Here is a 13,309-nt window from a genome sequence, read left to right as displayed (position 1 = left end):
CCATTTCACAATCCATCCCCACCAATTACTCCTGTGAAACTAATTTTTTTTTTTTAAAAAAAAGGGTTAGAAGTAATCAAGGGAGAGGCATGCAGACAAGTTAACAAGCCACAGCTGGAGCCCGGGGTGCCCGAGAAAGCAAGCAAGGTGCAAAAGAGTAAGAAACTGACCGGCCTGGGCTTCTCCTGCCTGCCAGAGCCCACCCCGGCTCTCACGCTCACACACACACACACACACACACACACACACACTCACTCACACACACACCCCATCTGGTTCAGCCCACACTTCTCCCAGGCGAAGAAGCCCAGTACCCTGGAGATAGAAAGGCAGGCACTGGGGGAGGGACACCATCCTGATCCCCAACCAATGAGCAGAGGTCTGGAGAGACAGGGCACTCCAAAACTAGTGCCACCACGCAGACCTGGCCCAGCCTGGAGACCACTCCAAGGGTCTCTCTGCCAGTACTGTGGTGCCCACCAGGGAGGCTGCCACTCAGCAAGCTGACCCCCAGCAAGCTCCAACTCACCCTGGACACCACCCAGAGTCCCAGGAGGCTACAAGCCGCGGTCATTCTCCGCTCAGGAGACCCCCTCCTGAGTGCAAGTGGAGGCAGTATGGACAGCCCCCCAGGAGTGAGGGCACAGGGCAGGGGGGTCCTGGCAGCTGTGGACTGGGAAATCCCACTGTGTCCCCTGCAGGATGGCCACCACCCACAAGAAGGCGAGAGACCCCCCACCTCACCTCACCAGAAGGACCACTAACCCAGAGGCCTGAGAAAGGAGCCGCCCACCAGGCTCTGGGTACCCACAGAGCACATCAAATGTGAACCCCGGGAAAAGCTGTCCTGTTCCCACCCTCGAAGCTTTCAGGTCGTTATTTCTAAAACCACTGTTTCTCTCAAAGGCGGTGGGGGGGGTGGAATTCTCAGAAAGGGGACAGAGCCTGAAGAGGTCAGGGACAACTCAGCCCACAGGATGAAGGGAACAAAGGAGATGCCCGGTTTGGGGTACTTGACCGTCCCCACGGCCATTTATGAGTTCGCTTAACCAGATCTGAGGCTGGCCCCTGTCAGGCCGTATCCGAATAGCTTTGAAAAAAATCAAGTCTTCCTTCTGCAAGTAAATACTAAGTTGAGACCAACAGGCTAATAGCCTCCTCGCTCCGCGAGGCCCCGGCTGGGTGGGCCCCTCGAGACCCTCCCTCGGCACCGGCACCAGGTCCAGGGCAAGTACGCCCCCGGCCTTGGCACACCGAGGCCCGCCCGGCACACAGCCCAGCTCGGGGGTGGGGGGCTCGCCGTTCGCCTTGACCATCAGAAGCCCAACCTCCCAGCAGCAGCCTGGCCGGGATGGTGGAGGCGTGGGAAGGGAAGGGGCTAGGCCGGTGGGGCAGGTCCGCGCCGCGCCCCCAGCCCTGCGCCGGCCGCCCAGGGGAACCTGGCCGTGGAATTTTTAATTGAGGAGTTTCTCCCGCTGGGCCTCGTTATAAAGGGAAAACGGGGAGGGCTCGAAGACCGGGGCTCGGCTTCCCAGAAGGCCGGGAACCCAGAAACGACCCCAAACTCGGGAGTTGCCGCCCGGCACAGGGACTCGGTGCCAGCGCCCAGCGGGGCCGCGGAACGCTCCAGCGGCCCGGCCAGCCCGGCGGGACCCGAGCGGGCAGCCACCGCCGGCCCGCGCCCCGGGTCCGCGCCGGGTCGCCCCTCGCCGCGGCACCCCCCGCCCGGGATGAGCGAGCCGCCGGCTCGGCCCCGCCGCGCCCGCCCGCCGGTCCAGGGGGCGCCGGTCCGCTCCCCGCGACCCCCCGGCGCCCCCCGCCCGCGGCGCCGCGCGATTGCGCCCCCAGCGCCCCAGCCCCCCGCTCCCGCCAGGGTGCCCTCAGACTGCAGCCGCGGGCGGGTCGAGCGGCCCGTACTCCCGCTTACCTGGCGCGGGCGCGGGGCCGCGCGGGTGCACTGCCGCCCCGGCCCGCCGCCGCCGCTCCGTCAGCGAGGCCGAGCGCGGGGCCGCCGCCGCAGCTCTTTGTGAGCCGCGCACCGAGATGCTGCGGAGCCCGGGAAGCTGGATAGCAGCGGGCGCGCCCCGGACGCGGCGTACGGCACGCAGGGCCGCCCCTGCCCGGCGCACGCGGCGCGGCCCGCGGGTGCACCCCGCACCGACCTGCGGCTGGCAGCTCGCGCACCCGCCCCGCCCCGGCCTCGCCCACGCCCACGCCCCCCGCCCGGCGAGAGCGCGCGGCGGGAAGACAGGGAGGAGGACAAAGATGCGTGCGTGCCCAGCCCCTTCCCCTGAGCCCGCGCCGGGACAGTCAGCGGGCAGGAGGGCGCACCTGGGGTCCGGATGCTGCGGGGACGACTTCGGGGCTGGGGACCCGAGCCCAGCTCTGGGAGCCGCGGCCCTCCAACCGCCCCGGGTCCTGGGGAGCACACAAATTCTCGGGCGCGCCCGGGACCTGCGGGATCGGGAGCCGTTGGAGTCTGGTCCTTCAGCGGGTGGAACAGGTGACAGCGAGGCTTTCTTGCGCCCGCACCTGCCCTGGGCCCCGCGCTGCCCCCTGGCGAGCTCCCGAGCGTGTTCGGCGGAGGGGCCCCGGCGACCGCGCCCTGCTCGGCCCCGCGCGGCGGCGTGGCGAGAGGGAGCCCCAGGCCAGAAGCCCTGGTAGGATCTCGGCCACAGAGAGCCCCTTCCGGACGGGAGGACCCCTGCTGCCTACCCGCCGCAGATCCCCTAGTCGCGGGTTGCATGCCAGATCCCTGGGAACCATCCCGTCACCCCGTTTCCAATGTCCTGTGCTGCCTTGGCCTCGACCACTGGCCTCCCCTCCCCCAGGGCCTCGCCGCAGCCCTTTCCCTCCTTGCAGTCCTGAACGGAGAGGACCCAAACCACGTCCACTTCCAGCTCCCCACACACATCCCAAGGAGAGGAGGTGATCCACCCTACAGTGGGAATAATCCTCCTGGAACCCCCTGAAGGTTATGCTGGAGACGCTGGTGTCACCTTTGACCCCTCTGGCCATTTCATTCGGTCCCACACAGTCGTGTAACCTGCGGGCTCCACCTGGAGTAATGCGCAGGGTGCCTTGCCGGTCCGAGCCAGGCTCTGGTGACTCCCTCGCTCAAATCCTGATTATTTGCCTCTGTTGTCTCTTCTTTTGGCTGGATTAGGGTGCCAGTGCGGTGGGGGCAGTTCTGAAGAGGGAAGAGGAGGCCTGCGTGGGCCTCCTCCTGCTGCCCTGCAGAAGGCCTGGGAAAAGCTGAGTCCCCAGCCGGACCAGCGCAGACTTGGTGTGGACTTCCTGTGAATGGGCCCTGTGGGCCTGTCTCCCTCCCTGCTCCCCAACTCCCCCTGGCACCCCCCAACGCTCACAGTGACCCAGAGGGCCTGAGCCTCCAGTTGGGCGGGAGGGGGGCAGAGGTGTGTCCTGGTAGGGCAACTTTGCAGCTCAAGTGCCAAAAGAAGGCCACAGAGGCAGAGCCCAGAAGCAGGCCAGGGACAGGTTCCTGACCCATCCCCCTGGCCCCTGAGGTAAGCTGTCTTTGCTGTTTGTGGTCCCCTCTTCCCATGGGCAAGCTCTGGGCCAACCAACAGGGTTAGAACCCAGCCCTGCGCACGGGAGCAACAGTGGCTGGTGTTCAGAGTTCACGGGGTCAAAGGCACAGGCCCGCCCCAGCCTCACTCAGGACTCCTGAGTCTGCCGGGCTCCAGCCAGCCATCTCTTTTCAGAGGATTTTTCAAGAATCTTGGAGTAGGGAAGGCTCTTCTCAGTATTCCACAAAACTGAAAAGCTGTAACGTAAAAGATTGTTAAATTTGACTTCATAAAAATCCCTGCCTGGCAATCACCACCATAAGCAAAGTCAACAACAAACCAGAAGCAAAATATTTGCAACTCATTTCACCAACAGTTAACTTCCCTAATATGTCGATAGCATCTAGAAATAGAAAAAAGAACTCAAAAAAAAAAAATTAGACAAAGGTAAGGAGCAGAGAGTTCACAGGAAAGGAAATACAAATGACTTTTAAACATCTGAAAAGATGTCCTCCTTATTCAGAATGATAAATGCAAATTAACACTATACCTAGGTGCCATGGTTTTTGCCTGTTAGAGACCCAGGAGTGCAATAACAAAATATGTTCCAGAGGGCAAGGGGAAACACGAACTTCGACACTTCTCCTGGGAAGTGTAAATCAGCACAACCTCTATGGAGGAATATTAGATCACTTCTATCAAAATTACAAATGTACAAGCCCTTTGACCTAAGAACTCTATTTCTAGGAGGATTTTTTTTTCTTTTTCTTTTTTTTTTTTTTTTTTTGCTTGCATTGGGTGTTCATTGCTGTGCGCGGGTTTTCTCTAGTTGCGGCGAGCGGGGGCTACTCCTCATTGCGGTGTGCGGGCCTCTCATTGCAGTGGCTTTTCTTGTTGCAGAGCATAGGCTCTAGGAGCGAGGGCTTCAGTAGTTGTGGCACGCGGGCTCAGTAGTTGTGGCTCGCGGGCTGTAGAGCGCAGGCTCAGTAGTTGTGGTGCACGGGCTTAGTTGCTCCGCGGCATGTGGGATCTTCCAGGACCAGGGCTCGAACCCGTGTCCCCTGCATTGACAGGAGGATTCTTAACCACTGTGCCACCAGGGAAGCCCATCTAGGAGTTTTTAAACATGTATACCACACATGTGCAAGCTAGCCATATTATTTTGCGGAGTTATTCATTGCATTATTGTGTCACAAATAACTGCAAACAGCCTCGGTATTCTTGACTGGGGGACTGTTAGAAACGTGAGGGCACATCCAAACCCTGAAATACAAGGAGGGAACAAGGAACCATATGATGAATTAACGTGGAAGTTTCAAGATAGTTTGTTAAGTGAAAGCACAAAGAGCAGAAGATGTGATCAGCGTGCCAACATGTGTAAAAACAGAAAAGGGAAAAAAGAGGGAACATACACCTGCTTGTGTGCCGTCATACAGCCTCTCTGGAAGGATCACAAGAAACTCATATATATTGGTCGCCTGTGGGAAGGAAACTGGTGGCTAGGGCAGGAGTCACAGGAAGACTTTTCACTGATTACCTTTTTTATTTTTGAAGTATATAATATTATTATCTATCCCAAAGCAAAATTTTTAAATTATCATTCATAACCCTGGTTCTTAACCCTTTGGAGAGTAACAGACATCTGAAATCCCTGGTCCCTTTCCCCAAGAGAAGAAAATAGACCCCATCTGATGCCACTAAAGTGGCATCTTCCATAACCTTAATCCGAACAAACTTTTTGTCCAACCCAATAGATACCTCCCTGGCTGTAGGGTTGAACCACTGGTCTTGCTCCCTGTCGCCACTTAGTGGCAGTATTCTTGAATTGCAGGCTTGGTGCCCGTCCCCTTCAGCCGAGAAGCTCCCCAGCTAGGCAAGAATTCCCACAAGGCAGGAAAGTGGAGCCAAAAACCTGTCAATTCCTCAGCACTTGGCATAACTTAGTTTTTACAAAAAATGCACACCTTCCCTATATAGGGCAGAAGACTAATGCTCTGCCTCATAGGCTGGGGAGGACATTCCCGAAAGACAGAAAGTTAATTTTTCTTTCATTCCCCCCCGAGTGTGTAAGTGGATTTGACTGACACACACATGTCCTCTCTCTGTGGGGTCAGCAGAACCGCTCCCCATAAGTCACCCCTCAGCACAAGCCTCACTGGGTCTCACCTCTCGTCAACACCAAGCACTTGGGCTCATCTTCCTTACCACTTCATCCTGTGCAGTCGAAGTGCCTTGAACCAGGAGCCAGGGGTCCTGTATTCCAGCCCCAACTAAGACACCAGCCAGGACAGGGCTCCAAGTAGGTCACCTGGAGCCTCCCTCGTATGGTTTCCTCCTCTGTTCAGGTGAGTGAGTTGACCTCGAAAATCCCCAAGGTCCAGGATGGAACCACCCCCATGGAGGTCTTTGATTCCTTTACCCTCAGGACTTAAGTCACTGGGGAAATTCACTAGAGTGAATTTGAGTGAACTCTAACCTGTTAGAGTTATATCCCACTCTAACATGTTTTTCCTTTACTTTAGCAGACACAGAGGGAGGTAGTATGGAAATGCCTTTGCCAACCATGGAAGCAAAGGACCTTCCCCCAGAGTAAATACTGTCGATTTTTTTGACCAACTTCAGGACGTAGATTCTGCCCCCAAATTCAAGCTTTATAGCAATGATTATAACTATGAACCCTCTGGCTCCTGACCCTCCAGATTCAGACCTTCAGTGACCTTCAGTGAGCACACAGAATGGGCTGCAGGACACAGGTATCTGCGGAGCAACGTGGGGCACGGGCCTCACCCTCGGGTGGGCCTCTGAGGAGGGGTCCACCACGCAGGTGCTGGCGTGTCTAGAAAAAGCAGAGGTTTGTTGTTGTTTTTTTTATTATTATTAATTTATTTTATTATTTTTGGCAGAGACAGGTAGGGAACAGAGAAGCTCTCTTACTGCCAGGGGGGACGAACCCCGAGGTGGGATTGACCCTTAGAGCGCCCTGTGGGATCCAGCGGCTCTGGGAATTCACCTGAAACTGCCCCCCTTCCTCAGCTTCTCCCACGGCCTGTCCTGGCCACCCCCACCCCAATGGTCTCTCCTGGGAACTCTTTCCTAGAAGTCCCCTGCACAGGTGTCTCACCTCCGGCTCTGCTTCTCTGGCTCCAGACCAAAGCTCAATGGTCCAGCAGTGGCCCTAGGAGGCCAGCCCTGAGGCTGGGACTCTGGAGCCAGGTGACCTCCAGGCAGCTGTGGGTCCAGTGCCGAGGGTCCCAGTGGCCCTCGTTCCGGAGCATTGCTGTTCTGAGAAGCCAGGAGGAAGGGGATGCACGGAACCGGGCAGTGTTTCTGGTGATGGAAGGGAGGCGAGAAACAGAGAAGATGCATAGCCCGGGTGGATCCTTTACCAGTTTAGGGCCCAAGGCAGCATTTGTGCAAACCCTTGTCTCCTGCGGCCAGAAGAGCCGGGCTGGGGCATTTGGAGAGAAGCAGGACTTCAGAGCTGCCTGAAACCACAGCCCCAGCCATCCACCTGGGCCAGAGTCAGGCCCTGATGGGGAAGGAATGGGGCCCCCTTGGTGTGGGGGGGGTGTCCCCTAAACACAGCAGTGAGGGGACAGACTCCAGGCTGTGCACCTGGCCTCCCACTTTGTGTGAAGCGAGAGGTGGCTCAAGGCTGGACATCTTTACAGGCAGCAGAGAATGGCCTGGCTGGTTGGTAAGGACCCACGCAGCAAGATTAGAGGCTCTGCGACGTGGTGGCCGCACGTGGGTGACCCTACGGGAAGAGGCAGTCTGTGGCAGGATCTTGGTGTTGCACAGAATGCAGTCAGGGAGCACCCAGGACGCACAACACAGCCAGGCGGGCAGGGCACAGAGATGACCCAACGTCCGTCCTCAGCCTGCCCAGGACTTCGCCCAGGCCCATGACGATCAGGGGTGCTGGCAGAGAAGGGGGCTGCAGCGCAGACTTCCTCCCGCCAAGGCTGATCTGGATCCTGCAGAGCATCCCACCATCAGCCACAGAGACCACGATGAGGCCCTGATGTGCCACCAGCCCTCACAGAGACCACCAGCTTCTCAGGGGCTGAAATCACAGCAATGCGCCCTGATTGGGATCAGTGTGTATTCCAGGGGGGATTAGCATCTCCTGTAGGAACCACTACTCAAGGACTCATGTGTTTGATTCACCAACCTGGATCCTGCAAAAATTACCTGGGACCAGGGAGCCTTCGTAGCCCAGAACATGTAGGGCGCAATGGGCATATGATCATAAGATCCGTGTCCCCACCAAATTCCACACCAACCAGGAGCTTTTGCCCAATGGAGCAGGGGAACAGCCTCCGGAAGTTGTAGCTGAGTTGCTGGCTCAGGGACCCGCCCTGCAGGACTGGGCACTGCTTCTGGGGGGGTGGGGAGGGAGGGGACTGCAGCCAAAGGTCTGTCACAACCTGATGCTCAAGTATAGGAACCAGCAGCACCCCTGGTAGGAAGCACCCACTCATCATGGTTCCCAGGGACCCACGTAGGGGAGCCATGCTTCCCAACACCATGATTTTAGGTTCTGTGGGTTGAGAGGTCCTCACTGCTAGAGGGAAGACTCTTCCCCTAGGACACCCAGGAAGATCACACTGGACTTAAAGCTACAGCTTCTACCTGGTAACTTGGAGCTCCTTGTGCCAGGAGACAAGCAGGTAAAGCACAGGCCTTTCCCTGGTCTGGAAAGTTGACCCTGATTTTCTTGTCGAGAAAGGAACAGGAGCAGTGTGTTTGGATCAGGGGCTCATCGTGGCATCTCTGGTGCTCCCACGCGCAGGGTGAACTCTGACTAGACAGCCCGGCAGCCATCCTGATATGCACGGCAGCCAGGGTCTCCTATCACCCAGAGATAGAGGTGATCCCGCTGGGCTCCCCCACCCCGCCAGCAGTATGACCGAGCCTGAGCCGAGTTCAGACCAGATGGCAGCAGAGGGTACTCATTTCCTGGGGCTGCCATATCAAACTGCCACAGACCGCATGACTTAAACCACAGAAATGTATTGTCTCACTGCTCTGGAGGCCAGAAGTTCGAGATGGAGATACCAGCAGGGTGGTTTCCTTCTGAAGGCCGGGAGGGCAGGTTCTGCTCTGGGACTCTGTCCTTGGCTTTAGATGGCCGTCTTCTTCCTGTGTCTTCTCATCAGCTGCCCTCTGCTTATGTTTGTCTCTCTGTCCCTGTTTCCCCTTTTTAAAAGGACACAGTCTGGGAATGTAAATTGGTGCAGCCACTGTGAAAAATAGTATGGAGTTTCCTCAAAAAACTAAAAATAGAGTTGCCATATGACCCAGCAATCCTACTCCAGGGCATATACCCACACAAAACTATAATTCAAAAAGACACATGTACCCCAATGTTCATAGCAGAACTATTTACAATAGCCAAGACATGGAAGCCACCTAAATGTCCATCCACAGATGAATGGATAAAGAAGTTGTGGTACATATACACAATGGAATATTACTCAGCCATCAAAAAGAATGAAATAATGCCATTTGAAGCAACATGGATAGACCTAGAGATTATCATACTAAGTGAAGTAAGTCAGACAGAGAAAGACAAACACCATATGATATAAGTTATTTGTGGAATCTAAAATGCAATACAAATCAACATATCTATGAAACAAAAAACAGACTTACAGACATAGAGAACAGACTTGTGGTTTCCATGGGGGAGGGAAGGATTGGGAGTTTGGGATCAGCAGATGCAAACTATTATATATAGAATGGATAAACAACAAGGTCCTACTGTATAGCATGGGGAACTATAGTCAATATCCTGTGATAAACCATAATGGAAAAGAATATGAAAAAGAATATATATATATACACAAACACACACATATATATACACATATATGTGTGTGTGTGTATAACTGAGTCACTTTGCTGTACAGAAGAAATGAACACAACATGGTAAATCACCTATACTTTAATAAAATTGAAAAAATTGAAAAAAATAATAATAAAAAAAAGACACCACTCATATTGGATCAGGGCCCATCCTAGTCTCATTTTAACTTCTTCACCCCTGTATAGACCCTATCTCGAAATACAGTCACATTCTGAGCTACCGAGGGCCAGGACTACAGCACAGGAATCTGGAGCAGGGGTCGGGGTTGGGGGGAACACATTTCAGACAATAACAGGGAGGGGGATGTTGAATATCATTTGTGGCCTCAGGACCACCTGCAGAGTGGGTCTGAAGCTTATTCCACTGACCCTCCCTGGCAAGATTTCCCTCAGATAATGCGACCGACCAGAACCTGGAAGGAGCCAGGACAAGATGAAGTCAATTCACTGTGAGAAGCAAGTAGTTCTGAGAGGTACGGGCTGGGCTTAGCAGGCAGGGTGGCTTCCCCGCCAGGCCACCAGGGTCCCTCTGACCATGTGTATCCCTCTGCTGGCTGCAGCTTGCACCTATGCTTCTCCCTGGAGACCTGCCCTCGGGCTACAGGAGCTGCTTTGAACAGAAAGCTGGAGTGCCTGGGATGCTATAGACCAAGGGTCCCCAACCCTGTTACCAGTCTGCGGCCTGTTACGAATCAGGCTGCACAGCAGGAGGTGAGCAGGGGGCGAGCCAGCAAAGCTTCATCTGCCACTCCCCATCGCTCCCCAGCACTCACATTACTGCCTGAACCATCCCCCACCCCCACCCCCGCCATCTGTGGAAAAATTGTCTTCCACGAGACGGGTCCCTGGTGCTAAAAGGGTCGGGGACCGCTGCTATAGACCCTCAGAGCAGCCCGTAGACGTGACTGTTGTATATGATGATATAATAATGACAACTATCACCATAACAACGATGACTGGCTGGGGCTGGTGTCTTCCCCTCTTAACCACTGGACATCTTTGTCCATATGTCACTGAACGTGGGAGCTAATTTGGGGAGATGACTGAGCCATTCCCGGAAAAATCCTGCTCAAGACTCGGACCCACTGTGTCATTTCCAGGAAAGTGGTGGGTGGAGGTGGACAGGCCTCCTCCAGAGTGGCTGAAGCACAGCTTCCCTGGAGCCTTCTCCCAGGTTCCAGGGGAAGGTGTTGCTTCTGTAACAAATGATCACAAACTTGTGGCTTAAAATAACACAAACTGATTATTTTATTTTATTTTATTTACTTTTAAAATAAATTTATTTATTTTATTTATTTATTTTTTGGCTGTGTTGGGTCTTTGCTGCTGCGCGCGGGCTTTTCTCTAGTTGCGGCGAGCAGGGGCTACTCTTCGTTGCAGTGCGTGGGCTTCTCATTGTGGTGGCGTCTCTTGTTGCAGAGCACAGGCTCTAGGCGTGTGGGCTTCAGTAGTTGTGGCACGCGGGCTCAGTAGTTGTGGCTCACGGGCTCTAGATCACAGGCTCAGTAGTTGTGGCTCATGGGCTAGTTGCTCTGTGGCATGTGGGATCTTCCCGGACCAGGGATCGAACCCGAGTCCCCTGCCTTGGCAGGCAGATTCTCAACGACTGTGCCACCAGGGAAGCCCCAAACTGATTATTTTACAGTTCTATAGGCTAGAAGTCCAACATAGATCTCACTGAACTAAAAATCCAGGTGTGGGCAGGACTGATTCCTTCTGGAGGCTCCTGGGGAAAATCTGCATCCTTGCCTTTTCCACCTTCTAGAGGCCACTCGCATTCTTTGGCTCACAGCCCCCTTCCTCCACCTTCAAAGCCAAGAAAGTTGCATGTCTCTGGCCCTGCTTCTGGCTTCATGTCTCTCTCTGGCCGCAGGTGGGAAAGGGTCTTTGCTTTTAAGAACTCAAGCATATGTCAAAAAAACAAACAACCCAATCAAAAAGTTGGCAGAAGATCTAAACAGACATTTCTCCAAAGAAGACATACAGATGGCCAAAAGGCACATGAAAAGATGCTCAACATCACTAATTATTAGAGAAACTCAAATCAAAACCACAATGAGGTACCACCTCACACCGCTCAGAATGGCCATCATTTAAACAGTCTACAAATAATAAATGCTGGAGAGGGTGTGGAGAAAAGGAAACCCTCCTACACCATTGGTGGAAATGTAAATTGGTACAGCCACTATGGCGAACAGTATGGAGGTTCCTTAAAAAACTAAAAATAGAGCTACCATATGACCCAGCAATCCCACTCCTGGGCATATATCTGGAGGAAACCATAATTTGAAAAGATACATGCACCCCAGTGTTCATTACAGCACTATTTACAATAGTCAGGACATGGAAGCAACCTAAATGTCTATTGACAGATGAATGTTTAAAGAAGATGTGGTACATATATACAATGGAATATTACTCAGCCATAAAAAAGAATGAAATAATGCCATTTGCAGCAACATAGATAGACCTAGAGATTATCATACTAAGTGAAGTAAGACCGACAGAGAAAGCCAAATATCATATGATATCACTCATATGTGGAATCTAATCTTTAAAATGATACAAACGAACTTACTTACAAAACAGAAACAGATTCACAGACATGGAAAACAAACTTATGGTTACCAAAAGGGAAACATGGAGGGGGGGAAGGGATAAATTAGGAGCTTGGAATTAACATACACACACTACTGTATAAGAAATAGATAAACAACAAGGACTTACTGTATAGCACAGGGAACTCTACTCAGTATTCTGTAATAACCTATATGGGAAAAGAATCTGAAAAAGAATGAATATATAACATCTATATGTAAACTGAATCACTATGCTGTACACCTGAAATTAACACAACTATACTCCAATAAAATTAAAAAAAAAAAAGAACTCAAGTGATTCGATTCTACCCACCCAGAGAATCCAGGTAAATCTCCCCATCTCGAGGCCCTTCACCACATCTAGGAAGTCTCTTTTTCCTGTAAATGTCCAGTGTCCAGAGTCCACTGTCCAGTGTCCTGTAAGTGTCCAGTGTCCAGAGGTTAGGATGTGAGCATCTCGGGGGGCCATTGTTCTGCCTACACAATACACAACTGTCTAAAAATGTCTGTTCCAAAGGAGCAGTGTGCATCGTGATTGAGCAATTCCGGCCAAGCCAGGACTCAGCCCGGGGCTCTGACCCTGGACAGATACCTCTCCTCTACCCAACCTCAGTTCCCTCGACCGTAAAATGGGGAAACACCATTACTTGCCTTACGGGGTGGTCACGAGACTTGGACTCAGTGGCACACGTACACCTCTGAACCCAGGGCCTCATGTGTAAAATGTGCCGAATCGTGCTGGTCATCACTATGATCACGGAGGCTGTAAAATGGTGACATCCTCCAGTGACAGTTTTTGTCTGCCTGGCATTTCTCTGAAAACCTCCTGCCTCATTTCAGGTGGTTCAGGTGAGGCTGAGATGCCTCAACTGAAAAATGGGGCCCTTGCTTCTTCTTCAGAAAGTGGTTGTAAGGATTGATTTCATCATTAATCATATATCTTAAAAATATTCCCTTGCCAGATGCTGACCTGGGCCCTGGGCTGCAGCAACAACAGACTGGCTAGAGCCCCGCTCCTGGCGTGTGGGTAGTAAAGACCCTCGTGGGGCAGACGGCACCGGTGGGGCCCCCCCAGGGAGCAGCCCCGGAGGGTGGGATGAGGCTGGACCGACTGGGTGAGATGTGCTGAAGTCAGTGCCCTCGGCCAGGGCTTGGCTGCAGCAGTGGAAGTGACTTCATCGTCAGCTAGCCTGGCTCACTGAGTCCCCCAGTCCTGCTGAAACAATGCTGTGTGTTAAAGCTCTCTTTGAAAACAGCCAGTGTGGGTTCTGTTTCCCCACCTGGACCCTGATTCACACAATGCAGATA

General features: G+C 53.5%; 1 protein-coding gene and 1 long non-coding RNA gene across 7 annotated transcripts in view; both read right to left on the bottom strand.

The window, feature by feature from the left end:
* The window catches only part of APBA2 (amyloid beta precursor protein binding family A member 2), a 233,541-nt gene extending 231,076 nt beyond the window's left edge, over positions 1 to 2,465 (bottom strand). For 2 of the 6 annotated variants that reach the window (XM_082448668.1, XM_082448671.1), the window contains exon 1: positions 1,928 to 2,117. The gene's annotated coding sequence lies outside the window, so the exon portion shown is untranslated. Of the gene's footprint in view, positions 1 to 1,927; positions 2,121 to 2,331 lie in introns of those variants that run through there. The other 4 variants (XM_082448669.1, XM_082448673.1, XM_082448674.1 and 1 more) reach the window with 4 other exon arrangements.
* Positions 1 to 13,309, bottom strand: part of LOC309654623 — a 457,474-nt gene that overhangs the window by 359,833 nt on the left and 84,332 nt on the right. The gene's annotated exons all lie outside the window — the stretch shown is intronic.

This window comes from Balaenoptera physalus (genome assembly GCF_965194825.1).
Source record: "Balaenoptera physalus genome assembly, chromosome: 2".
Lineage (NCBI taxonomy): Eukaryota > Metazoa > Chordata > Mammalia > Artiodactyla > Balaenopteridae > Balaenoptera > Balaenoptera physalus.
This window is presented reverse-complemented; position numbering and strand designations above follow the sequence as displayed.